The sequence below is a fragment of the Chiloscyllium plagiosum genome, unplaced genomic scaffold (assembly GCF_037043375.1).
Source record: "Chiloscyllium plagiosum isolate Xiang-an unplaced genomic scaffold, Cpla_swu_hap1 HiC_scaffold_27, whole genome shotgun sequence".
Classification (NCBI taxonomy): Eukaryota; Metazoa; Chordata; class Chondrichthyes; order Orectolobiformes; family Hemiscylliidae; genus Chiloscyllium; species Chiloscyllium plagiosum.
Window position 1 is genome coordinate 53375011 of NW_028270165.1, and position 26275 is coordinate 53401285.

A 26275-nucleotide genomic window follows, 5' to 3' on the forward strand; every position below is an offset into this window, starting at 1 on the left:
AGAATACTATTAGAGACGGTTCCGTAAAGATTTACCAGGATTTTGCCAGGACTGGAGGGTTTGAGGTATAAGGAAAGGTTGGGGTTCATTAGAGTGTAGGGGGTTGAGGGGTGACCTTACTAAGATCTATAAAATCATTAGGAGTGGCGGGAAGGTGAATAGCAAAGAGCTCTTCCTTAAGACCTTAAGACACAGGAGTGGAAGTAAGGCCATAAGTCCACTCCGCCATTTAATCATGCCTGACGGGCATTTCAACTCCACTTACCATACTCTTCCCATAGAGATACCAAGATTCCTTGCGATACCAAGAATTTATCAATCTCTGCCTTGAAGACATTTAATGTCCTGGTCTCCACTGCACTCCATGGCAATGAATTCCACAGGCCCACCACTCAGTCTGAAGAAATGTTCATCACTTGCATTCTAAATTGACCCCCTCTAATTATCAGGCTGTGTCCATGGGTGCAAGTCTCCCCAACTAATGGAAAAAAACTTACCAGCATCCACTCTTTCTAAGCCATGCACTATCTTGTAAGTTTCTAATAGATCTCCCCTCGACCTTCTAAACTCTAATGAATATAATTCCAGGATCCTCAACTGTTCATTATATGTTAGGCCTACGATATCAGGGATCATCGTGTGAATCTCTGCTGGACATGCTCCAGTGCCACTGTGTCCTTCCTCAGGTGTGGAGCCCAAAATTGGACACAGTATTCGAAATGGGGCCGAACCAGAGCTTTATAAAGTCTCAGTAGCACATCGCTGCTTTTACATTCCAACCCTCTTGAGATAAATGACAACATTACATTGCTTTCTTAACCACTGACTCAATCTGCAAGTCAACCTTTAGACTAACAGTCCCAGATCCCTTTGTACTTTGGCTTTATGAATTTTCTCACTGTTCAGAAAATAGTCCATGCCTGTTTCTTTTTTTCAAAGTGCAAGACCTCACATTTGCATACATTGAATTTCATCAGCCATTTCCTGGACCACTCTCCTAAACTGTCCAAATCTTCCTGCAGCCTCCCAACCTCCTCAGAACTACATGCCTGTCTGCCTAACTTTGTATCATCAGCGAACTTCGTGGGAATGCCCCCAGTCCCTTTATCCAGATCATTAATATATAAAGTGAACAGCTGCAGCCCCAACACTGAGCCCTGCGGGATACCACTTGTCACTGGCTGCCATTCTGAAAAAGAACCTTTTATCCCAACTCTCTGCCTTCTGTCAGGAAGCCAATGCTCAATCCATGCCAGTAGCTCACCTCTAACACCATGGGCCCTCACCTTACTCAGCAGCTTCCCATGAGGCACCTTATCAAAGGCCTTTTGGAAATCTAGGTAGGTGACATCCACTAGGTTTTCCAAGTCTAACCTACTTGTTAACTCTTTGAGTGCGAGCAGCAGCTAAGGTAAGACAGTTTGTTTTAAAATTACTTACCGGTAGCGGGCAGCGGTGTTTTTTTCTCTCTTTACAGAAAGAGCGGGAGTAGCAGGGGAAGTGACGAAGACCGGAGGGGCAGCTGGAAAGGAAAGCAGTGAGTATAAATACTCACCCTTCGACGCCAACGGTCACTTTGAGTGCGAGCAGCAGCTAAGGTAAGACAGTTTGTTTTAAAATTACTTACCGGTAGCGGGCAGCGGTGTTTTTTTCTCTCTTTACAGAAAGAGCGGGAGTAGCAGGGGAAGTGACGAAGACCGGAGGGGCAGCTGGAAAGGAAAGCAGTGAGTATAAATACTCACCCTTCGACGCCAACGGTCACTTTGAGTGCGAGCAGCAGCTAAGGTAAGACAGTTTGTTTTAAAATTACTTACCGGTAACGGGCAGCGGTGTTTTTTTCTCTCTTCACAGAAAGAGCGGGAGCAGCAGGGGGAAGTGACGAAGACCGGAGGGGCAGCCGGGTAGGTTTTTTTCCCTTTAAAAGCGCGCAGGAGCTAGGTTGGAAGCTCAGAGTTAGAACGAATAGAGTTGTTGTCTTTGGTTTGTTACCCGTGCCACGTGATAGAGAGTCGAGGAATAGGGAGAGAGAACAGTTAAATGCGTGGCTACAGGAATGGTGCAGGAGGGAGGGATTCCGGTATCTGGATAACTGGGGTTCTTTCTTGGGAAGGTGGGACCTCTATAAACAGGATGGTCTACACCTGAACCTGAGGGTCACCAGTATCCTTGGGGGGAGGTTTGCTAGTGCTCTTCGGTGGGGGGCGTTTTAAACTAATTCTACAGGGGCATGGGAACCTAGACTGTAGCTTTAGGGTGCAGGACCTGGAGTGTAGGGAGGTTAGGAACATGGCATCAATTTCAAAGGAGGGTGCCTGTAAACAGGAAAGTGGATTGAAGTGTGTATACTTCAATGCAAGAAGTATACGAAATAAGGTAGGTGAACTTGCAGCGTGGGTTGGTACCTGGGACTTCGAATTTGTGGCTATTACGGAGACATGGGTAGAACAGGGACAGGATTGGCTGTTGCAGGTTCCAGGGTTTAAATGTTTTAGTAGGGTCAGAGGTGGGGGTAAAAGAGGGGGAGGTGTGGCATTGCTTGTCAAAGATAGTATTACAGCTGTGGAAAGGACGATGGATGAAGATTCGCCATCTGAGGTAGTTTGGGCTGAGGTTAGGAATTGGAAAGGTGAGCTCACCCTGTTAGGAGTTTTTTTACAGGCCTCCTAATAGTCCTAGAAACGTAGAAGAAAGGATTGCGAGGATGATTCAAGAGAAGAGTGAAAGTAATAGGGTGGTTGTTATGGGGGACTTCAACTTTCCTGATATTGATTGGGAAAGCTATAGCTCAAGTTCGTTAGATGGGTCAGTGTTTGTCCAATGTGTGCAGGAGGGTTTCCTGACACAATATGTAGATAGGCCAACAAGAGGTGAGGCCATACTGTATTTGGTTCTGGGTAATGAACCAGGCCAGGTGTTAGAATTAGAGGTAGGTGAGCACTTTGGGGACAGTGACCACAATTCGGTGACTTTTACTCTAGTGATGGAGAGGGATAAGTGTGCACTACAGGGCAAGAGTTATATCTGGGGGCAGGGAAATTATGATGCTGTGAGGCATGACTTAGGATGTGTGGCTTGGAAAAGTAAGCTTCAAGGCAAGGGTGTAATTGATATGTGGAGCTTGTTCAAGGAGCAACTATTGAGTGTCCTTGATAAGTATGTACCCGTCAGGCAGGGAGGAAAGGGTCGTGTGAGGGAGCCGTGGTTTAATAAGGAATTGGAATCCCTTGTTAAATGGAAGAGGGCGGCCTATGTAAAGATGAGGCGTGAAGGTTCAATTGGGGCGATTGAGAGTTATAAGGTAGCCAGGAAGGACCTGAAGAGAGAGCTAAGAGCAGCAAGGAGGGGACATGAAAGGTCCTTAGTTGGTAGGATTAGGGAAAACCCTAAGGCTTTCTATAGGTATGTCAGGAATAAAAGAATGACTAGGGTAGGAATAGGTCCAGTCAAGGATAGTAGTGGGAAGTTGCGTGTGGAGGCTGAAGAGATTGGGGAGACACTGAATGAATACTTTTCGTCAGTATTCAATCAGGAACAGGACATTGTTGTCAATGTGAGTACTGAGTCACAATTAAGTAGAATGGATGGCTTTGAGGTATGTAGGAAAGAGGTGTTGGAAATTCTGGAAAGGGTGAAAATAGATAAGTCCCCTGGGCCTGATGGCATTTATCCTAGGATTCTCTGGGAAGCAAGGGAGGAGATTGCAGAGCCATTGGCCTTGATTTTTATGTCCTCAGTGTCTACAGGAGTAGTGCCAGAAGATTGGAGGCTAGCAAATGTGGTTCCCTTGTTCAAGAAGGGGAGTAGGGATAACCCTAGTAACTATAGGCCGGTGAGTCTCACTTCTCTTGTGGGCAAAATCTTAGAGAGAATTGTAAGGGATAGGATTTATGAACATCTGGATAGGAATAATGTGATCAAGGATAGTCAGCATGGTTTTCTGAAGGGCAGGTCGTGCCTCACAAACCTTATTGAATTCTTTGAGAAGGTGACTAAGGAGGTGGACGAGGGGAAAGCAGTAGCTATGGTGTATATGGATTTTAGTAAGGCGTTTGATAAGGTTCCCCATGGTAGACTACTGCAAAAAATACGGAGGTATGGCATTGAGGGTGAGTTGGAGGTTTGGATTAGGAGTTGGCTGGCTGGAAGAAGACAGAGGGTAGTAGTTGATGGCAAAGGTTCATCTTGGAGTGCCGTCACTAGCAGTGTTCCGCAAGGATCTGTTTTGGGACCATTGCTGTTTGTCATTTTTATAAATGACCTGGAGGAGGGGTTAGAAGGTTGGGTGAGCAAGTTTGCGGATGATACGAAAGTCGGAGGAGTTGTAGACAGTGAGGAAGGATGTGGCAGGTTACAGCGGGATATAGATAAGCTGCAGAACTGGGCAGAAAGGTGGCAAATGGAGTTCAATGTAGCTAAGTGTGAGGTGATTCACTTTGGTAAGAGTAATAAAAAGATGGGGTACTGGGCTAACGTTCGGATACTTGGTAGTGTGGATGAGCAGAGGGATCTTGGTGTCCATGTACACAAATCTTTGAAAGTTGCCACCCAGGTAAATAGTGCGGTGAAGAAGGCATATGGCGTACTGGCTTTTATTGGTAGAGGAATTGAGTTCCGGAGTCCTGAGGTCATGTTGCAGTTGTATAAGACTCTGGTGCGGCTGCATCTGGAGTATTGTGTGCAGTTTTGGTCGCCATACTATAGGAAGGATGTGGAGGCACTGGAACGGGTGCAGAGGAGGTTTACCAGGATGTTGCCTGGTATGGTAGGAAGTTCGTATGAGGAAAGGCTGAGGCACTTGGAGTTGTTTTCATTGGAGAAAAGAAGGTTTAGGGGTGACTTGATAGAGGTGTACAAGATGATTAGGGGTTTGGATAGGGTCGACAGTGAGAATCCTTTTCCACGTATGGAGTCAGCTATTACAAGGGGGCATAGCTTTAAATTAAGGGGGGGTAGGTATAGGACAGATGTTAGGGGTAGGTTCTTTACTCAGCGAGTCGTGAGTTCATGGAATGCCCTGTCAGTAGCAGTGGTGGACTCCCTCATTATGGGCATTTAAGCGGGAATTGGATAGGCATATGGAGGATAGTGGGCTAGTGTAGGTTAGGTGGGCTTGGATCGGCGCAACATTGAGGGCCGAAGGGCCTGTACTGCGCTGTCTTCTTCCATGTTCTATGTTCTTCAAAGAATTCTAACAGGTTTGTCAGGCACGACCTCCACTGACTAAATCCATGCTGACTTATTTTAATCCAACCATGCAATTCCAAGAATTTAGAAATTTCATCCTTTACGATGGATTCTAGAATTTTATCTACAACTGAGGTTAGGCTAATCGGTGTATAATTTTCCATCTTTTGTCTTGATCCTTTCTTGAACAAAGGACTTACGACAGTGATTTTTCAATTGCCTGGGACTTTCCCTGACTCCAGTGACTTTTGAAAGATTACAACCAACGCCTCTGCGAATTCTTCAGCCACCTCCCGCAGAACGCCAGGATGTAGCTATCAGAACTAGGAGATTTCTCAATCTTTAGACCTTTTAGCTTTTCTAGCACTTTCTCTTTTGTAATGGCTACCATACTCAACTCTGCCCCTGAACTCTCCTTAATTGTTAGGATATTACTCATGTCTTCCACTGTGAAAACTGATACAAAGTATTTATTAAGTTCTTCAGCTATTTCCTTATTGCCCATCACTATCTTCCTGCATCAATTTGGAACAGCCCAATTTCTACTTTTGCCTCTGGTTTGTTTCTTATGTATTGCAAAAAAACTTTTACTATCATTTCTAACATTACTGGTCCGCTTACCTTCACATTTGATCCTCTCATTCCTTATTTCTCTCTGTTATCTTCTGTTTGTTTTTGTAGTCTTCCCAGGCATCTGATTTCCCAGTGGTCTTGGCCACTTTGTAGGTTCTCTTTTTTTCATTGATACATTTCCTGACTTCCTTTGTCAGCCATAGCTATCTTCTTCACTGCCCTCCCCCCGATAATCTTTCTTTTTTGGGGAGGATGAACCTCTGTACTGTGTCCTCAATTACACCCAGAAATTCCTGCCATTGTTCCTCTACTGTCTTCCCCACTAGGCTCTACTTCCAACAAATTTTTGTCCGTTCCTCTCTCATTGCCCTTGTAATTACCTTTATTTAAGTGTAACATCCAATTTTGCCTTCTCTCTTTCAAACTGCACACTGAACTCTACCATATTATAACTCCTAAGTGTTCCTTTGCTTTAAGATATTTTTATAAAGTCTGGCTCATTACATAGCACTACGAATTGAAATATGCTCAGTTAGGCCACAGTTGAGGACAGTGTGTAAGGGGCGAATGGTCTATTCCTAGTCTTGTGAAATTGGTTCTGGCTCTGTAGAAATAGAACCATTGAGTTGTACAGCACAAAAACAATCCTTCAGTATGTGCTGACCAGATAGCCAAATTAATCTAGTCCTGTTTGCTCGGACTTTGTCCATATCCCTCTAAAACTTCCTATTCATATACTTATCCAGATTTCTTTTAAATGTTGTATTTGTACCAGTCTTCACCATTTTCTCTGGCAGCTCATTCAGTTCACACACCAACCTATATGTGAAAAAGTTGCCCCTTGGGGCCCTTTTAAATCTTTCCCCTCTCACCCAAAAACTAATGCCCACTTGTACTGGACTCCTCCACCCCAGGAAAAAAACCTTATCTTTTTGACCTATCCATGCCTGTCGTGATCTTATAATCCTCCATAAGATCACCCGTCAGCTTCCGGTGCTCCAGTGAAAACGGCCCCAGCCAATTCAGCCTCTCCCTGTAGCTCAAACCCTCCAACCCTAGCAACATTCTTATAAATAATTTCTGAACTCTTTTAAGTTTCACAACATCCTTCTTGTTTAGTGAGTAATAGGCTGTGAACAATCTAATTTGTTTAGGTCGTAAGAGGGGGCTTTTCTTGAGGTGAACTAACTTTCACACTTTTTTTTCTAATCCATGGGACCCTTTTAAATTTTTCCCCTCTCACCCTAAACCTGTGCCCTCTAGTTTGGGATTCCCCTCCCCTGGGGAGGAGAAAAGCAAGGAGAATGAGAAGTGCAATCACAGGGAAAAGAAATCGTGACTCCCGCCTTTTTATCCCAAATTGGCAATTGGACACAAACTCTGTCAATGACAACCAGCGCCGACCGCCATTGGTCAGGTGGAGCAAGGTGCGCTCTGATTGGGCGGGGCGCGGATGACGCGCGTGACTGAAGGAGGAGATGGAAAGAAGAAAAACAAAGATGGCGGCGCGAGGCTGAGTTTTCTCATCGACTCAGCGGGCGGTTTCTGACGGAGGGAGGGGGGCAGACAGGCATCGTTTACCTCAGAAAATACCTTTAAAATACATTTCAAATTAAAGCCGGAACTTTTCAAACAAAAGTTGTGAAGAAAAGGAGACAGTCCCCGGTGGGGTTTATTGTTTATTTGTGTATAATTCCCGGGGCCCGGGAAGGGGGAGGTGACGGTTACGGGGTGAACGAGAAAACAAATTAAAAATGTCGGCGGTGGAGGAGAGAGAGCCGGCGCCCGCGGCTTCTTCGGCGGCGGGAGGTGGAGGAGCGACGGCGGGGGGTAAAGTCCGGCGGAACACAAGCTGGAGGAGAGGCTGCACTCGGTGCTGTGCTGGACCGTGAGCCTGGAGCTACCCGCGGCTTCACTCTACCAGGTACCGGGCTGGGCTGAGGGGGAGCCCGGGGGATAAGGCGGATCGCCATTAGCCTGGAGCCACAATCACTCCCATTCCTAAAACAAACATAATTTCTATTAGAATCACCATCTAATCCTCCATACACCTTATATAATCCATGTAGGAGGGCAGGCTGTACCATCTGACTGAACTGTTCCGATGTTAAATTGTGTATAATATATAGATATCTTTTTTAATAAAATATACAATGTTATTTAACACATTGGTTATGAAATACTGTCATCATAAGATTTACAGCACTTTACAGTGCTGTAGAAGGTCACAGGCGATATTGTGTACGAGAGCCTGTGTAAACCCCTATGGTTATGTTTTATAAATGTGATTTGAGGTAATTGCACGTAAAATGGGTAGGATTGTGTGTGTGCATGTAGGTATGTTATTTAGATCCTGGGGTTTTGTCTTGCCCAGTGATGATTTGGCTGTGGAGGGAGGGGAGTGAGGGTACTAATTAATCTTTCTACCAAATCCAACATTTTGTTGAAGAGCTTCATTTCTTTGCGATTGTCATCTTCCAAAGAATCAACCTACCCAGTATTTAAATGGACATGTGCACATGTATAGTTGTGTATGAATGCTGGAAATCTCTTTTTTTTTAATTCTTTACTTTATTTCCTGTTCTCCATGCATGGCGAATTGGACGTGTTTGATTTCTTTTTCTTGCAAGTGTTGTGAAAAGTAGTCTGATCATGTAAAAGTCGACCCTAGTTCTTCATAGACAACAGACCCATGTTTGTGACTCAGTGTGATGGCCGTCATGTTCCACTCCAGCTCTGCAGTCTGTCGGTTGTTCGGCTCTGTTCCTGTCTTCCAGTCCGTTGTCTGTATGTTCCACTCAGTTTTCAGAATTACCATAATTTTTTTTGCTTTGTTCATCAGTTGAGCTTCTGCTTATGATACGGTATGAATCTTGACAGGCATGAATTTCAGCCCCTCAAGTAGTATCCAAGTAACAGTCGACCCCCTAAATTTAACCTTAAAAAGTAGTCAAAAATTTCACTATTACTTGAGTATATACGATATAAATGAATTAATGTTCATTGCTTCTTCGCTTTACGCTATTTTGCCTTATGAAAGGTTTCATAGGAACGCTCCACTTTTGCATAGTGGGGAAAACCTGTATCAGTACAACACAGTCACAAGCCATTCTTATTTGGTTTAGGCACCCCCGTCAATCCTGTGCCAATTCTTAATCCTCACTTGGACCTGCTATTTATTGCTCATGTGCGGTTTCTATCCTTCTGTTCATCTCGCGTTCATGTGTCTATCAAGATACACCTTAAACGTTGCTAAGGTGCCTCCTTCCACCACCCATCACCCCTCTGTGTGAAAAACCTTCCCCTCCACTTCTCCCGTAGACTGCCCTCCTCTTGCCTTGAACCTGTGCCCTTTTGTTGTTGTTCTTTTCACCCTGGGGAATAAAAAAACCTCTGAGTAACATAGAATCCCTAGTGTGGAAAAGACCATTCGGCGCAACATATGCACACTGACCCTCTGAAGAGTAACTGACACAGACTTATTCACCTACTCCTATTACGCAACATTAGCCTTTGACTATAGCACCCTCTCCCAGAGCATCCACGTCCTTCTGATAGCGTGGTGACCAGAGCTGCATACAATATTCCGAATGTGGTTGAAATAAATAGCTGTAATGTAACTTGCCAACTCTCACACCCAGGAAAGGCAAGCGTCCTATGTGCCTTCTTGACCACCATACCCACCTCTGTTTCCACTTCCAGATCCCTCTGCATGCCAGTGCTCCTAAGAGTTCTGTCATTTATTGTACAATTCTTGTATTTCTTTCTCCCTTGTGGCTGTATCCAGCTTCCCCTTAATTCTACTCCCCCTTCATCTCTTTGCCCACTCATCACCCCTCCACACATCAGCATATCATAAGACCATAGGAGCTGAAATTAGGCCATTCATCCCATTGAGTCGACTCCACCATTCAATCGTGGCTGTAAACTTTCTCAAGCCCATTCGTCCCGGAACCCTTGATCCCCTTGATACTCAAGAACATTTCTGTCTCCATCTTAAATCTGCTCAATGACCTGGCCTCCACAGCCTTCTGTGGCTGTGAATTCCATAGATACACCACTCTCTGGCTGAAGAAGGTTTTCCTTATCTCCCAACTAAAGGGTCTTCCTTTTCTTCTTAAGGCTGTACTCTCGGGTCCTACTTTGTCCTAACAATGGAAACATCTTCCCAACATCCACTCTGTCCAGGCCGTTCAATATCCTGTAGGTTTCAATTGTAACCCCCCTCATCCTTCTAAACTTCATATAGTCCCAGAGTCCTCAAAAGTTCCTCATATGTCAAACGTTTCATTCCTGGGACCATTCTCGTGAACCTCCTCTGAACATTCTCCTGGGGCACATCCTTGCTAATAGGAGGCCCAAAACTGTTCTCAATGCTGCAAATGTGGCCTGACTAGAGCCTTATAGAGTCTCAGAAGTGCATCCCTGCTTTTATATTCAAGTCCTGTCAAAATAAATGCGATTATTGCATTTGCCTTCCTAACTACTGACTCAACCTGCAAGTTTACTTTGAGAAAATCCTGGACTTGAACTCCCAAGTCTCTTTGCACTTCGGATTTCTGTATTTTCTTCCCATAATCCTTCTGTTCCAACAGTGACTGTCTGGTGTCAGGGCAGCACTAGTGATTTCCTGACATGTGGATTGTATTTGGGGATACCAAGGAATGTCAGGAATTGCGAGTATCTCAGGAACAGTCGTTATTCCTGGAAGAGGCAGACAGGAATGTGGTGTGGTCCTGTAAACTCCAGAACTTTGATAACTTCATGAGTCAGCAATAACGCTTTCTGGACCAAGAAACGAAAGGGCCAATGAGAAACTGCTACAAGGGAGTTAACAAATAACATACATTAACTAGGAGGAGGAGGCAAAACAATGAGCTGTTTCTTTGGACAGATGAGATAATGGTGTTTAATAACTGTGACAAAAGGACAATTAATTCTGCTTGCAGAAGGAAGGCCTTGGTGGAAAGGGCATACAAGGAGCAGGAAAATCAACATTTCGGGCAAAAGCCCTTCATCAGGAATCCTGTATTCCTGATGAAGGGCTTTTGCTCGAAACGTCAATTTTTCCTGCTCCTTGAATGCTGTCTGAACTGCTGTGCTTTACCAGCACCACTCTAATCTCGACTCTGGTTTCCAGCATCTGCAGTCATTGTTTTTACCTTGGCGTAAAGAGGTTAATTGCAGGACAGGCTGTTTCAAACAGGTGGAAAACCCTCAAGGATAAGAAGGTAAGCTACAGACCTGAAGTCTCCAGAAGTGTGGGGAGATGGTGTTAGAATCTAAAGAAACGTTACACCACAAATCTGAAAGTGACGGAACTCCACCTGAATTCAACTCCAGAATGTTTCACCTGCAGTGCTTGGAAGAACAACCCTGCATCAAATCCCTGTAAACTTCCAGAGATGGGCACTGTTGGTAGAAACAATGTTAAATTCCGCCATCACTTGGGTGATAGCCAAGATTTGGGGGGTGAGGGTGAACTTGCTTACTTGAGGGGTTTTATATTTTGGTTCCTACTTACAATAAAGTGTAAATTATGATTCAACAGTTGGTTGTCTGTGCAGTTTCTGAGTCAGTATTCAAATTAAAGCGATTCACCCACAATCAGAGTGAGAGGCTAGGATTAATAATGACTCCTTTGCATTCAGCAGGACGGCACGTCAATACTGTTATAAAACGAATGCTGAATCCCCTCCCCTCTCTGAGATCTCAAACCGAAACACCAATAGAGGAGTGCATTGCCCTATAATCGGAAAATTAGTGTGAAAAGTAGTGTCATCTGCTCTAGTCTTAAACAAAAATAAATCCCTGACACTTTAAAAATCAACAAAAAACAATTTACATATCCAACTTGAATGGTGAACAACTGAACTAAACTATTAACAAACCTAATAAATCCCTTCGAACTACTGACGATTCTGGCATGAAACAGGATTTTTGTCATATGCTGTTCCAATAAATACAAGACCCACTAAAACAACAAGAAATAGAATTTAGTCTCTCAGATTACATCTTCCAGAATATTCTAAGCATCCTTCTATTGAATCTTTTGTCAGGAATGCCTCCTGCAATTCCTGCTCTTCTGGTTTTTTTGTAAATGATGCTGTCTCATTCACAGCTGACGGTCAGAGCTGATGTCTCTCTCTAGTGCTGAGGACTCTTAGCTCTAGCAATGGAGAGTTAGCTCTGGGGTTCTGTCCAACTGTCCCCTTCTTTTATACCCTTGATGCCATATTGAGTTTTTACAATAGGATCGGTCCTCTGTTGTCAAAACCATCACATTTAAATTTAATAGATATTGGTAGCCAAAGGACCGTATTTAAATTGATTGGCTAAATTGAAAAGTCATTATCTTGGCCTGTTAACTGTACAACCTTGTGATAGAAATGTTTCTGTTTGTGTGCTCTCTGTTGTGATGATGTTACTCCTTTAAGAAGATGTCATCTTGATTTTTTTTCCCAAGAGGGGTTGTAAAAGGCAGAGGGTCCGATTCGACTGGGCTAAGGGACTTCACTCATGGCCAGATGTTGGCAAAGGCAACAATCGGAAAAAGGTTTGAGATTTTTTTTTTTCTGAAACACTTCCACAGCGAAACAGTCTGTAAGGTCACCCCCCAGCCTCTGACCCTCCAGGGAAAATAGACTGGGGCTATTTCAGCCTCTTGCAACAGCTCAAACCCTCCAACCCTGGCAGTATCTTTGTAAATCTTTTCAGAACCCTTTCATGTTTCACAACTTGTTACAAACATGTCAACTAATTCAGAGAAGCCTCTCAATTACAGCTGTAAATGGAGAAAGTGTGTTTAATCATGAGTCATGAATAAAGGCTGTATTAATCTTTTATTGTGAAGTTTTACTCCGACATCTCCAAACAGATAATACAAACCTGGTCAGAGGGGAGTGATTGAAAAAATATGTGGGGCAAAAATTTTAGAGTGTGGCTTGTGTACGGAATGAGCTGCCAGTGGAAGTGGTTGAGGTCGGTACATTAACAACATTTAAAAGACATTTGGTCAAACACATGGAGAGGAAAGGCTGAGAAGGATAGTGGCCAAGTGCAGGGAAATGAGGTTACTGTTGATGGACATTTTGGTCGGCATGGACCAGTTTGGGCCGATGGGCCTGTCTCCGTGCTGTAGCACTGACTCGTGTCTCTTTGTCTCTCCAACAGTTTTGAGTTTTCAGATGAGCATCTCACTTCATCACACTGAATAAAATCCAATCTCATTAGTCAACTCTGATGTGGAAGTGCTGGTGTTGGATTGGGCTGGACAAGGTCAGAAGTCAAATGGCACCAGGTTAGAGTCCAACAGGTTTATTTGAACTCAAGATTTCAGAGCACTGCTCCTTTGTCGGTGAAGTGATGAAGCAGCAGCATTGAAGAAGGAGCAATGCTTCTAAAGCTTGTAATTTCAAATAAACTGTTGGTCTCTAAGCTGGTGTTGTGTGATTTCTGATATCTTCAGCTGTGGGTTTGTGTCGAACTTAATGGGATATTTTGTCCAACTCGGCATTTTTAAACAGTATCACTTGGAGGGATTCACTTGAAACCTTTCAAGAGGTGAGTTCAACAAGACTGAACTATTCAAAGTTACTTGGACTCAATTTTAAAACTTACATCAGGACCGGTAGACATAGATGTACAGCACGGAAACAGACCCTTCAGTCCAACTCATCAACGCTGACAAGACATCCTAAATTAATTTGATTCCATTTGTCAGTATTTGGCCCATTATCTTTCTGAACCGTTCCTGTTCATGTCCGAAACCAGATGCCCTCTCAGTGGTATAATTGTACCAGCCTCCACTTTCTCTGGAAACTCATTCCATACATGCACTACCCTCTGCGTGAAAACATTGCCCCTTACGTCCCTTTTAAATCTCTCACCCAGCCAAATGGCCTCTCCCTGCAGCTCAAACCCTCCAACCCCCGGCAACATACTGGTAAATTGTTTCTGATACAGAAGTCAATGTTTTCGGAAGAACCCTTCTTCAGTCCTGAACGAGGGTTAATACCCGAAATGCTAACTTCACCTCCTAATGCTACCTGGCTTGCTGCGTTCTCCCAGCCTCCTGCTTGCCAACTTTGGATTCCAGCAACCGCAATTATTTTTTGTTTCTAACAAATGGTGGAGCAGACTCAATGGGCTGAATGGCCTCATGTCTGCTCCAGTGCTCTTGTGGTCTAAGGTTTCTGCGGATTCTTAGCAACGTGCAGTCCCAGACTCCGAGTAATGTCGCCCACTGGAAGCAAAGTTTATGGAATCACAGAATCCCTACAGAATGTAAACAGACCTTTGGGACCAAAAAGGCAACACCAACCCTCCGTATAGTTACCCACCCAGACCTATTCTCTTAACCCTGTTACTTTACATTTACTTGGAGAAAGTGAGGACTGCAGATGCTGGTGATCAGAGTCAAGAATGTGGTGCTGGAAAAGCACAGCAGATCAGGCAGCATCCGAAGACCAGGAGAATCCTGATGAAGGACTTATGCCCAAAACGTCGATCCTCCTGCGCCTCAGATGCTGCCTGACCTGCTGTGCTTTTCCAGCACCACACTTTTGACCAGTCTACATTTACCCCTGACTACTGCACCACACTTACACATCCCTGAACACTATGGACAATTTAGCTAGGCTAACTCACCCTAACTTGTACATCTTTGTATTGTGGGAGCAAAAGCGGAACACCCGGAGGAAACCCATGCAGATACGGGAGAATCAAACACTAGATTCAAACCCGAATCCATGGCTCTATGAGGCAGCTGTGCTAACCACTGAGCCACCATGTCGCCCCGAGCCACTTTAGAGTTGCACTTGGGGGTGTGAGGCAGTGTGCAGTCCAGACATTTTTTTAAAAGCCCACCAACTTTCCCACTGCACCCATTGTCAGAGTGGGGCACAAGGTTTAATCCACAGTAGTGTCACTTGCAGTATCCGATTGTTGGGAGCACTGGTGCCCCCGCTGGTGTCTTCGCAAGTTCCTGGAAAATGTGAACCTCTTGCCACACTCAGGGCAGCTGAATGGCCTCTCTCCTCTATGGACCCGCTGGTGGGTCAGCAGAGCAGAAGAATTGCTGAAGCCCTTCCTGCACTCAGGACAGTAGAACGGACACTCTCCCATGTGGACCCGCTGGTGGGTCAGAAGGTGGGAGGAGTGGTTAAAGCGTTTCTCGCACTCTGGGCAGGAGAACGGCTTCTCCCCTGTGTGGACCCGCTGATGCCTCAGCAGGTGGGAGGAATTGCTGAAAGCCTTCCCGCACTCGCGACAGCTGAAGGGCCTTTCCCCCGTGTGGAACTGCTGGTGGGCCACGAAGTTGAAGGAGACCGCAAAGCCCTTCCCGCACACTGAGCAGGAGAATGGCTTCTCCCCGGTATGGACCCGCCGGTGGGTCAGCAGTTGGGAGGGCTGGGGAAAATTCTTCCCACACTCAGGGCAGGCAAATGGCCTCTCCCCAGTGTGGACCCGCTGGTGTGTCAGCAGGGAGGAGGAACTGCTGAAGCCCTTCCCACATTCAGGGCAGGGGAACGGCTTCTTGCCTGTGTGGACCCACTGGTGCCTCAGCAGGGCAGAGGAATCGCTAAAGGCCTTCCCGCACTCGGGGCAACTGAATGGCCTCTCCCCTGTGTGGACCCGCTGGTGCTTTAGCAGGTCAGAGGATTTGCTGAAGGCCTTCCCACAATCAGAGCAGGGGAATGGCCTCTCCCCGGTGTGGACAAGCTGGTGCGCCAGCAAGTGGGAGGAGTGGGTGAAGCTGTTCCCGCACTCGGGGCAGGTGAATGGTCTCCCCAGTGTGGACTCGGCGGTAGTCCAGCAGGTGGGAAGAGCGGATAAATCCCTTCCCACACTCTGGGCAGGAGAACGGCCTCTCCCTGGTGTGACTGCGCTGATGAATTTCCAGGGCAGATGGGACACTGAAGCCTTTCCCGCAGTCACCACACTTCCACGGTTTCTCCATGGGGCGAGATTCCTCTGGTTTCTCCATGGCCAAAGCTTCAGCTGCACACAAACGCATGTACAAACCCTCCCTGCCGTGAATTCCTCTTTCCAGGCTGTATAATTGTGACAGGCTGCACATTCAATGCGCTGCCACAGTAGCGTCTCTCATCCAGCTCCACTGATGCTGAAAGCGTACTGAAACAGAAACCAAAGAATTTTGCTCCTTCTCGCAGAATCATAGTCAAAAATCGTTACAGTCCCAATGGATTGATCGACTGTCTGTCATTGACATGAAAATGACGACTGCAGATGCTGGAGAGTCAGTCAAAATGTGTGGTGCTGGAAATACACAGTAGGTCAGGCAGCATCCAGGGAGCAGGAGAGTTGCTGTTTCGGGCATAAGCCCTTCAACTACTGAATTTGAAACTTCAGTCTTCAAATCTTCAAATGCACTGGAAAAAACAGATTATGAAAGTTATCACTGTCAGTCAGGGTAGAAATTCAGAACAAGCAATTCTCCTTTATGCGGAACATTCTTTTCTTTTGTAATTCCATGAAATTGAAAGCACCATTACCCTACTCTGATTGCTCTACATTTACCCCTGATTAATGCATCTAACCTACACATCCTGGACATTATGGACAATTTAACATGGCTAATTCACCCAAACCTGCACATCTTTGGATAGTGGGAAGAAACAGGTGCACTGGAAGAAATCCGCAGCAAATACCAGACGGAGAATGTGCAATATCCACACAGACAACGGCCCCGAGGCTGGAATTGTATCTGGCTCTCTGGTGCCGTGAGGCAGCATCACTAACCACAGACACCGTACCTTCCTTTTCCAGTCCTGCCACCAAGTCACTCAGCTTGAGCTCAAGCAAAGCACTACGTTTAATTTTCACTTCACACACACTGAACTTTCGGCCCGTCCCCACTTCCCCTACAGGAAATGCAAACAGCTGGTGGGTTGCCACATCGAATCCCTACAGTGCGGAATGAGGCCATTTGGCCCAACAACTCTCCATTTACCTCTGACTAATATACCTAATCCACACATCCCTGAACTCTATGGGGCAATTTAGCATAGCCAATTCATCCTAACCTGTACATCTTTGGACTGTGGGAGGAAACCGGAGCATCTCGATGAAACCCACACAGCTACGGGGGGGGGGGGGGGGGGGGGGGGGAGACAATATTCAAACTCCACACAGACAGACAGTCACCTGAAGCTGGAGTCAAATCCTTGTCCCTGGTGCTGTGAGGCAGCAGTGTAACCACTGAGCCACGTGCTGAAAGAGATGCAATGTGGAACTTTATTGACTGTACCGCACAGTGGATTGTTGAGTAAGGTTGAGTCTCGAAGGATCTGGAAAGAGGTAGCTAACATTTAGGAGCGCATTGCGACAGATGCTGGAATCCGTCCTGAAAACAACAAATGCTGTAGATCACAGCTGGTCAGACAGTGTCCACATAGAGAGAGCAAGCTAACATTTCAGGTCTTCTTTGAAATTTATAAAATCTTGCTGGATACAGAGAAGATGAATGCCAGGAGTCATTTCCCTGGAATGAGGGATTTCAAGACGAGCGAACATATTTTTAAGGTGAGAACAGAAAGATTTAAAAACAAAATAAGGGGCAACATTTTTACACAGAGTGCTTCACGTGTGGAATGAATTTCCAGAGAAAGTGATGGATGCGCGTATAGTCCCAACATTTAAATGACATTTGGATAAGTACATGAATAAGAAATGTTCAGAGGGATATTGGGCCAAGCACATGTAGGTGGGACTAGTTTAGTTTGGGATTATAGTCAACATGGACTAGTTGGACCGAAGGATCTGTTTCCGTGCTGCGTGACTCTGACTGGATACAGTGGATGTGGGGAAGATGTTTCCACCAGTAGGAGAAACGAGGACCAGAGGATACAGGCTCAGGGTGAAGGAATGCCTTCAGAACTGAGATGAGGAGGAAATTCTGCAGCCAGAGGATGGTGAATCTGTGGATCTCATTGCTGCAGAGCGCTGTGGAGGCCAAGTCATTGAGGGCATTTAAGACAGGGATAGATAGGTCTTTGATAAGTAAGGGGATCAAGGGTTACGAGGAGAAGGCAACAGAATGGGGTTGAGAAACATATCGGCCATGATCGACTGGTGGAGCAGACTCAATGGGCCAAATGGCCTCATTCTGCTCCTGTATATTGTCGTCTTAAAACTGGGCAGATTACTGAAGTGGTTTTCATGAACAATTTCAGAGTCCTGAATTAAAGCCGTAGAGGTGTACAGCACAGAAACAGACCTTTTAGTCCAACTCATTCATGCCGACCAGTTATCCCAACCTAATCTCGTCCCATTTGCCAGGACTTGGCCACTATCGCTCTAAACCTTTCCTATTCATATACCCATCCAGATGCCTTTTAAATGCCGTAATTGTACCATCCTCCATCACTTCCTCTGACACTCGTTCCATACATGCACCACCCTCTGCATGAAACACTTGTCCCTGAGGTCCCTTTTAAAATCTTTCCCCTCTCACTCTAAACCTATGCCCTCTAGTTCTGGACTCCACAACCCAGGGAAAAGACCTTGTCTGTTTATAAAATCATGAGGATTATGGATAGAATAAACGTGTCGAAGGTCACCCCCACCCACCCACACAAAAGCTTCTGACGCTCCAGGAAAACAGCCCGAGTCTATTCTGCCTCTCCAGATAGCTAAAATCCTCCAAACCTGGCAACATTCTTGTAAATCTTTTCTGAACCCTTTCAAGTTTCACAGCATCCTCCTGTTAGGAAGGAGACCAGAATTGCACACAATATTCCGAAAAGGCCTAACCAGTGTCCTATACAGCTGCAACGTGACCTCTCAACTTTCCTACCCAATGTTCTGACCGATAAAGGAAGGCATACCAAATGCCTTCCTCACTGTTCTATCTACCTGCGACTCTACTGTCAAGAAGCTATGAATCTGCACTCCAAGGTTTCTTTGATCAGCAACACTCCCTCGGACCTTTCCTGATTTGCTTTTCCAAATGTAGTACCTCACATTTATCTAAATTAAACTCCATCTGCCATTCCTTAGCCCATTGGCCCATCGGATCAAGATCCCATTGTCATCTGAGGTAACCTTATTTGCTGTCCACTACATCTCCAATTTTGGTGTCATCTGCAAACTTACTAACTATACCTCTTATGCTCACATCCAAATCATTCATATGAATGATGAAAAGTAGTGGGACCAGCACCAATCCATGTGGCACAACACTGGTCACAGGCCTCCAGGCTGAAAATCAACCCTTCACCACCACTCTCCGTCTACTACCTTCAAGCCAGATCTGTATCCAAATGGCTAATTCTCCCTGTATTTCTCGAGATCTAACCTTGCTAACCAGTCTCTTATGAGGAACCTTGTTGAATGCCTTTCTGAAGTCCATGGAGATCATGTCGACTGCTCTGCTCTCGTCAATCCCTTGTTGCTTCTTCAAAAAATTCGATCAAGTTCGTGAGGCATGATTTCTCACGCACAAAGCCATGCTGACTATCCCTAATCAATCCTTGCCTTTCCAAAGACATGTAAATCCTGTCCCTCAGGATTACCTCCAACCACTTGCCCTCCGGCAATGTCAGGCTCACTGGTTGATAGTTCCCTGGCTTTTCCTTGCAATCTTTCTTAAATATTGGTACCAGGTTAGACAACCTCCAGTCTTTCATCACCTCACTTGTGACTATCGATGGTACAAATACCTCAGCAAGGGACCCAGCAATCACTTCTCTAGCTTCCCACAGAGTTCTAGGGTACAACTGTTCAGGTTCTGGGGATTTATCCACTTGCATGCATTTCAAGACATCCAGCACCACCTCCTTTGTAGTATGGACATTTTTACATTTTTCAAGATATCATCATCTGTTTCCACACATTCTATTTCTTCCATGTCCTTCCCTACAGTAAACACTGATGTAAAATACTTGTTTATTATCTCCCCCAACTCCTGCAGCTCCACACATAGGCCGTCTTGCTGATCTTTGAGGGGCCCTGTTCTCTCCCTAGTTACCCTTTTCTCCTTAATATATTTATAAAAATCCTTTGGATTCTCCTTAACTCTACTTGTCGAAGCTATCTCATGTTCCCTTTTTGCCCTCCTGAGTTTACTCTTAAGTATACTCCAACTGCCTTTGTATTGTCAGGATTCACTCGATCTCTCCTGTCTAAACTTGTCATATGCTTCCTTCTTTTTCTGAACCAAAAGCTCAATTCCTCTAGTCATTCAGCATTCAGTACACCTACCAACCTCCCCTTTCACCCTGGGTTCTAGATGAGAGTGGTGCTGGAAAAACACAGCAGTTCAGGCAGCATCCGAGGAGCAGGAAAATCGATGTTTTGGGCAAAAGCCCTTCAACTAATCTAGAATCTGGTTTCCAGCATCTGCAGTCCTTGTTTTTACTTAGTTTTTCCCCTTTCACCCTAACAGGAATATACTGTCTCTGGACTCTCAGTTTCTTATTTTTGAAGGTTTCCCATTTTCTAGCCATCCCTTTACCTGCGAACATCTGCTCCCAGTTAGCTTTTGAAACATCTTGCCTAATACCAAGTTAGCCATCCTACAATTTAGATCTGGTCTATACTTTATCTTCACTCTTTTATAGCTCATAGAATTATGGTCACTGGCCCCAAAGTGCTCCTCCACTGACAGCTCAGTCACCTGCCCTGCCTTATTTCCCAAGAGTAGGTCACGGTTTGCACCTTCACTAGTCAGAACATCCACTTACTGAATCAGAAAATTTTCTTGTACACATTTAAATTCCTCCTTAACTCTACTGTCGAAGCTATCTCATGTTCCCTTTTTGCCCTCCTGAGTTTACTCTTAAGTATACTCCAACTGCCTTTGTACTGCCTTTAAACACTATGGCAGTCCCAGTCTATGTTTGGAAAGTTAAAATCCCTGACCATAACCACCCTATTATTATTAAAGATAACTGAAATCTCCTTATAAGTTTTTTCTCAATTTCCCTCTGACTATTGGGGAGTCTGTAATAAAATCCCAATAAGGTGATCATCCCTTTTCTTATTTCTCAGTTCCACCCAAATAAGCTTCCTGCATGTATTCCCAGGAATATCCTCCCTAAGCACAGTAATATATCCCTTATCAAAAAAGCCACTCTCCCTCCTCTCCTGCCCCTCTTTCTATCCTTCCAATACCATGTGTGTTCTTGAACATTAAGCTGCCAGTGCTGTCCATGTTTCTGTAACTGCCATGATATCTCAGTCCCAAGTTCCTAACCATCATCTGCCTTCCCTGTTCGGCCTCTTGCAATTGAAATAAATGCAGTTTAATTTACCAGTCCTACCTTGTTCTCTGCTTTGTTACTTCCTGCTCTGATTGTTTAACTCAGTCCCTTTCCCAACTGGACCAGTCACAGACTGATCTCTTTCCTCACTATTTCTCTGGGTCCCAGCAATCCCTGCCCCCCACCCACCCCTACCTTACTAGTTTAAATCCTCCTGAGCAGCTCTCGCAAATCTCCAAGCAATATATTAGTCCCCTTCCAATTCGGGTGCGATCCATCCTTCTTGTCCAGGTCTTTTCTACCCCAGAAGAGATTCCAATATTCATATTTTTGGATCCTTTCTCCCATGCACCAGTTCCTCAGCCACTGATTCATCTGCCCTGTCCACTTATTCTCACCCTCACTAGCAACATTCCCCATTAACTGGTTAAGTTCCGGATTGCTTTCCGAAAATGCAACACTTCACGTTCGTCTAAATTAAACTCCATCTGCCAATCCTCGGTCCATTATTCCATCCGATCGATTATAATTTATAGCAAACTCTCTTTCCTCCCTTATTCCCTAAAAGCTGAAAATCTCCATCCCACACACTCTCCTTTCATTCTCATTTTACTGAACGTATTCCCTGCTCTGCCTCATCCTGGAAAGTCTGGTTCATGCTGATTAACAGGCCTACACTCAGGGGGGATTTAATTGAAAATTAAGAATGCTGAATGGCTTGGACAGAGTGCATGTTGGGGGAGATGTTTCCAGTGGTAGGAGAGATGGGGACTCGAGGGCACAGCTTTCGAGTAAACGGAAGATCTTTTCGAACAGAGATAAGGAGAAACTTCTTCAGCCAGACAGTGGCGAATCTATGAAATTTACTGCCACAGAAAGCTGCGGTAGCCAAGTCACTGAGTATATTTAAGACTGAAACAGATGATAGGTTCTTGAGTATCAAGGGGAGAAAGCTGGAGAATGGGGTTGAGAAACTTATCAGCCATGATTGAATGGTGGAGCAGACCCAGTGGGCTGATTGGCCAAATTCCCGCTCCTGTGTCTTATGGTCTCTTGCTGTTCTGGACACAGTGAGAGAAACTTGGGAGCAGGAGTAGGCCATTTGGTCTTTCAAGCCTGCACCAGCATTCAACAGATCATGACTGGATATTAATCTACCTACATCTAGGTGGATACACTGGGATTTTTTTTCACTGGAGCACAGAGGTGACCTCACAGAGGATTATAAAATCACGAAGGATAGCGATGTCCTTTCGCTCAGATGTGAGCATCAAGATTAGGGAGCACATTTTTAAGGCGAGAGGAGAAAGATTTTAAAAAGACATCAGAAGCACCCTTTTTTAAGAGAGTAGTTTGTGTGTGGAATGAATGTCCAGAGAAAGCCCAGAGGTCAGATCAGTTTTCCTTCATGTGAATCCAAGGAAAGCGATGGGATCAGACGTAGGACCAGGCCGTGCACTCAGAGCATGGGCAGATCAACTGACAGAGGTCTTCTCGCACATCTTCGACCTCTTCCTGCAGCAGGCCATTCTCCCTGCCTGTTTCACGAGGGCCAACATCATCCCTGTGCCTCAGAAGACTCATGCAGCACGTGTCGATGACTACCATCCAGTTGCCCTAACTTTGGTGGTCATGAATTGCTTTGAAAAGCTGGTCATGGCATTAATCAACTCCAGCCTTCCCACTACTCTTGCCCCACTCCAATTTGCCTATTGGCAAATTGGGATCCACGTCAGATGCCATATCATTTGCCCTTCCCTCCTCCCTAGAACATCTTGACACCAAGAACAGGTACGTAAGAATCCTACTTGACTGCAGTTCAGCCTTCAACACTGTTATCCCCTCGAGACTGATTACTAAACTTAGTGATCTCGGACTAAGCCCCACTCTGTAACTGGATCCTCAGTTTCCTGACCCACAGGCCACAATCAGTGAAGACTGGGGACAACATTTGATCCTCACTAACACTCAACACTGGAGCCCTCCAGGGGTGCATACTCAGCCCCCAACTGTACTCACTGTATACCCATGACTGCGTCACCAAATACAAGACTAATGCCATTTACAAGTTCACTGGCAGCACTATAGTCAGTCAAATCTCAGATGGCAACAAAACAGACTGCAGACGGGAGATGGAAGACCTGGAAAAATGATGCACTGAAAACAAACCAGATCTCAATGCTAGCAAAACCAAGAAACTCGTTATTGACTTTTGGCGGGATGTTACTCATGCCCCCATACACATTAACAGCACAGAGGTGGAATGAGAGGAGGGTGTCAAGCTCCTGGGAGTGGTCATCCACAACAAGCTGTCTTGGATGTATCACTACCTGGTATGGCAACTGTACCATTCAAGATTGGAGACGGTTACAGAGAGTGGTGAACTCAGCCCGGACAATCACAAAGGCCTACCTCCCATCTATAAAATCCATCAACCAGGCCTGCTGTCAAGGGAAGCTGCCAGCATTCTTAAAGATCCATCCCACTCTGGCAATGTTTGTCTACAACCTCTACCATCAAGGAGAAGGTACAGAAGCCTGAACAAACGCACCAGCCAGTTTTGTAACAGTTTCTACCCTACTATTGTTAGAACACTGAATGGACTCTCAAACTCTTAGGATTTGCCTGAACCTTTATTTTTGTTTTTGCCGCTGTTTACCTATTATTTACTATGCGACTTAACTATGTGATCGCAAGACAACGCTTTTCACTGTGCCTCAGTACATGTGACAATAAATAAATTCAATTCAGTTCAAGTGGTGGATGTAGTCCAGTTAAAAGGGTTAAAAAGCATTTGGATCAGCACATGAATAGGAATGGTTCAGAGGGATATGGGCCAAACACTGGTAGGTGCAACTAGTTTAGTTTGAGAACATAGTCAGCATGGACTAGTTGGACAGAACAGTCTGTTTCTGCACTGTCTGACTGTCTAACTGTTCTATACTGGTCTTAAACCCATTTTCTTGCCTCCCCCCATAACCATCCACTTCCTTGTTGTCGAACATTCAAATGAACTCAGCCTTGAATATATTCAATGAACCCCACCCCCAACTGCAGGAAGACATCACCACCTAGGAACTCAATTCCTCTTGCTAATGTACCATTTGCCTTGCTCATTGCTTGCTGATATAGCAGGACGCTGAGGCCTGTTTGTACATCAACACATCATTCCTGATGAAGGGCTCGTGCCTGAAATGTCGAATCTCCTGCTTCTCAGATGCTGCCTGAACCTGCTATGCTTTACCAGCCCTACACTTTTCGACTCTGATCTCCAGCATATGCAGTCCTCACTTTCTTCACATCCCAATATATCACTATTTAAGGAATGCGTCTCCTTTCTGCTTTTTTTTAAAACAGCAAATGCGATAACTTCACATTGTGCTCCTACATTTGCCGTATGTTTGCTAACTAAGACACAATCTTGGACCAACTTTTCCAGACTCTCTCCCCTCGCCGGGATTCACTCCTTTTCCTTTCAATTGCTGCAAAACAAAAATTGAACCCCAGAATGAAAACAAATGGAAAAGGGGGTGAGAAAAGAAAGTGCCGTACTCACAGATGTTGGACAGAGGAAGGAAGTTGCAGTCTGGGGTGAAGCTCAATCTTCATTCAGAGAGGAACAACAGCAATAGCAGCTTCAGAAGCTCATGGTCAAACTTCCGTATTCAGACAAAAGCAAGGCTCTGATTGACAAAGGAACCAGGCTCCTTCCGGTCATCCCGAGCTCCCCATTGGTCCATCAAAGAAAGTCGCGTCCGTAATTGCGGACAGCGTGGGGCATGCGCAGTTCTTGTTAACGCCGCTGAACATGCGCAGCACTTACTGACACCGAGGAGTATGCGCAGTGTGGTCTATGGCGATGCTGGTGTTGCTGACAAGATTTTGTACCCGAATGTCAAATGTCAACAGGAGTTTAAAAAAAAGCTGAAGCCACATTTTTTTTAAATCTGTAGCTCGACATTTTATCGCGTTTGCATTTTGTGTGACTCCTCAACTTTTGAATGTCTTTTCTTCAGGGTAGGGGAGTCCCAAACTAGAGGGACTCCCCTTCCCTGAGGATTGAGAGGGAAAAGATTGAAAGGGACCTCAGGGTCAGAAAAAAACAGTTTGAAAGTTAATTCCCCTCAACAAATGCCCCCTCTTATGCCCTGAACAAGATAGATTGTTCACAGCCTATTAATCATGAGTAGCAATGATGTTGTGAAACTTAGAAGGGTTCAAAAACGATTTACAAATATGTTGCAAAGGTTGGAGGGGTTCAGCTGCAGGGAGAGGCTGAATAGACTGGGCTGATTTTCATACAGCGTTGGATGCTGAGGGTTTATAAAACCTTATAGAGATTTATAAAATCATGAGGGGCATTGATAGGTTAAATAAACAAGGTCTTTTCGCTGGGGTGGGAGAGTCCAGAACTAGAGGGCATTCATTTTGGGTGAGAGGGGAAAGATATAAAAAGGACCTGAGGGGCACATTTTTCACGCAAAGGGTGGTGCATGTATTGAATTAGCTGCCAGAGGAAGTGGTGGAGGCTGGTACAATTACAAAATTTAAAAGACATTTGGATGGGTATATGGGCCAAGATTAATTTAGGATACCTGGTCAGCATGGACCGACGGGTTTGTACAACTCTATGGTTCTATTTCTGCATAGTCAGAATCAATTTCACAAGACTAGGCATAGGCCGTCCACAAATTACACCCTGTCCTCAACTGTGGACTAACTGGACATATTTGAATGCAAGTTTTAGAAAGATGTCTGCAGCTTTTCTATAAAGTTGAACATGCTTTCATGATCTTTCTGAATATATCATTTTAGCTATTCTCAATTTTAAAGATCAGTCATTTCTCGTGAAGCCGTGTCTACCAGGTAGAGTCATCAACATCCATTCTCTTTCTCTCTTCCTAGAAGGGTTTGATACAGCGATCGAAGAGGGTTTGAGGCATCTGCAAGGACAGGGAGTGGGTGGAAGAGAAGGAGAGAGAATGGACGGATGGGCAGAGTGTCAGGGGGTGAGAGAGATAATTGACAGGGGGACAGAGGGTGGGAGGATGAGAACACTGGGCGGAACAGAGGGTGATGGGAATGGAGAAGATTGTGGGTACCGATGGTTAGGGAAAGAGAAAGACTGGTGGGCAGAAGTGGGGAGGAAGAGAATGCAGGGCAGAGGGTGGGGGTTGAGAGAGAATGGACGGGGACAGTGGGTGGGGAGAGATTGGACAGGGGGGCAGAGGGTGGGGGTGAGAGACTGCCCAAATCCCACCTTCCCCAGGACTGGTGTTGATATCTCACGA

General features: G+C 45.2%; 1 protein-coding gene across 1 annotated transcript in view; it reads right to left on the reverse strand.

Moving 5' to 3' along the window:
• The window catches only part of LOC148144088 (uncharacterized), a 179173-nt gene extending 154598 nt beyond the window's left edge, over positions 1-24575 (reverse strand). The window contains exon 1 of the mRNA XM_087974582.1: positions 24541-24575. The gene's annotated coding sequence lies outside the window, so the exon portion shown is untranslated. The remainder of the gene's footprint in view (positions 1-24540) is intronic.
• Positions 24576-26275: the final 1700 nt, after the last annotated feature.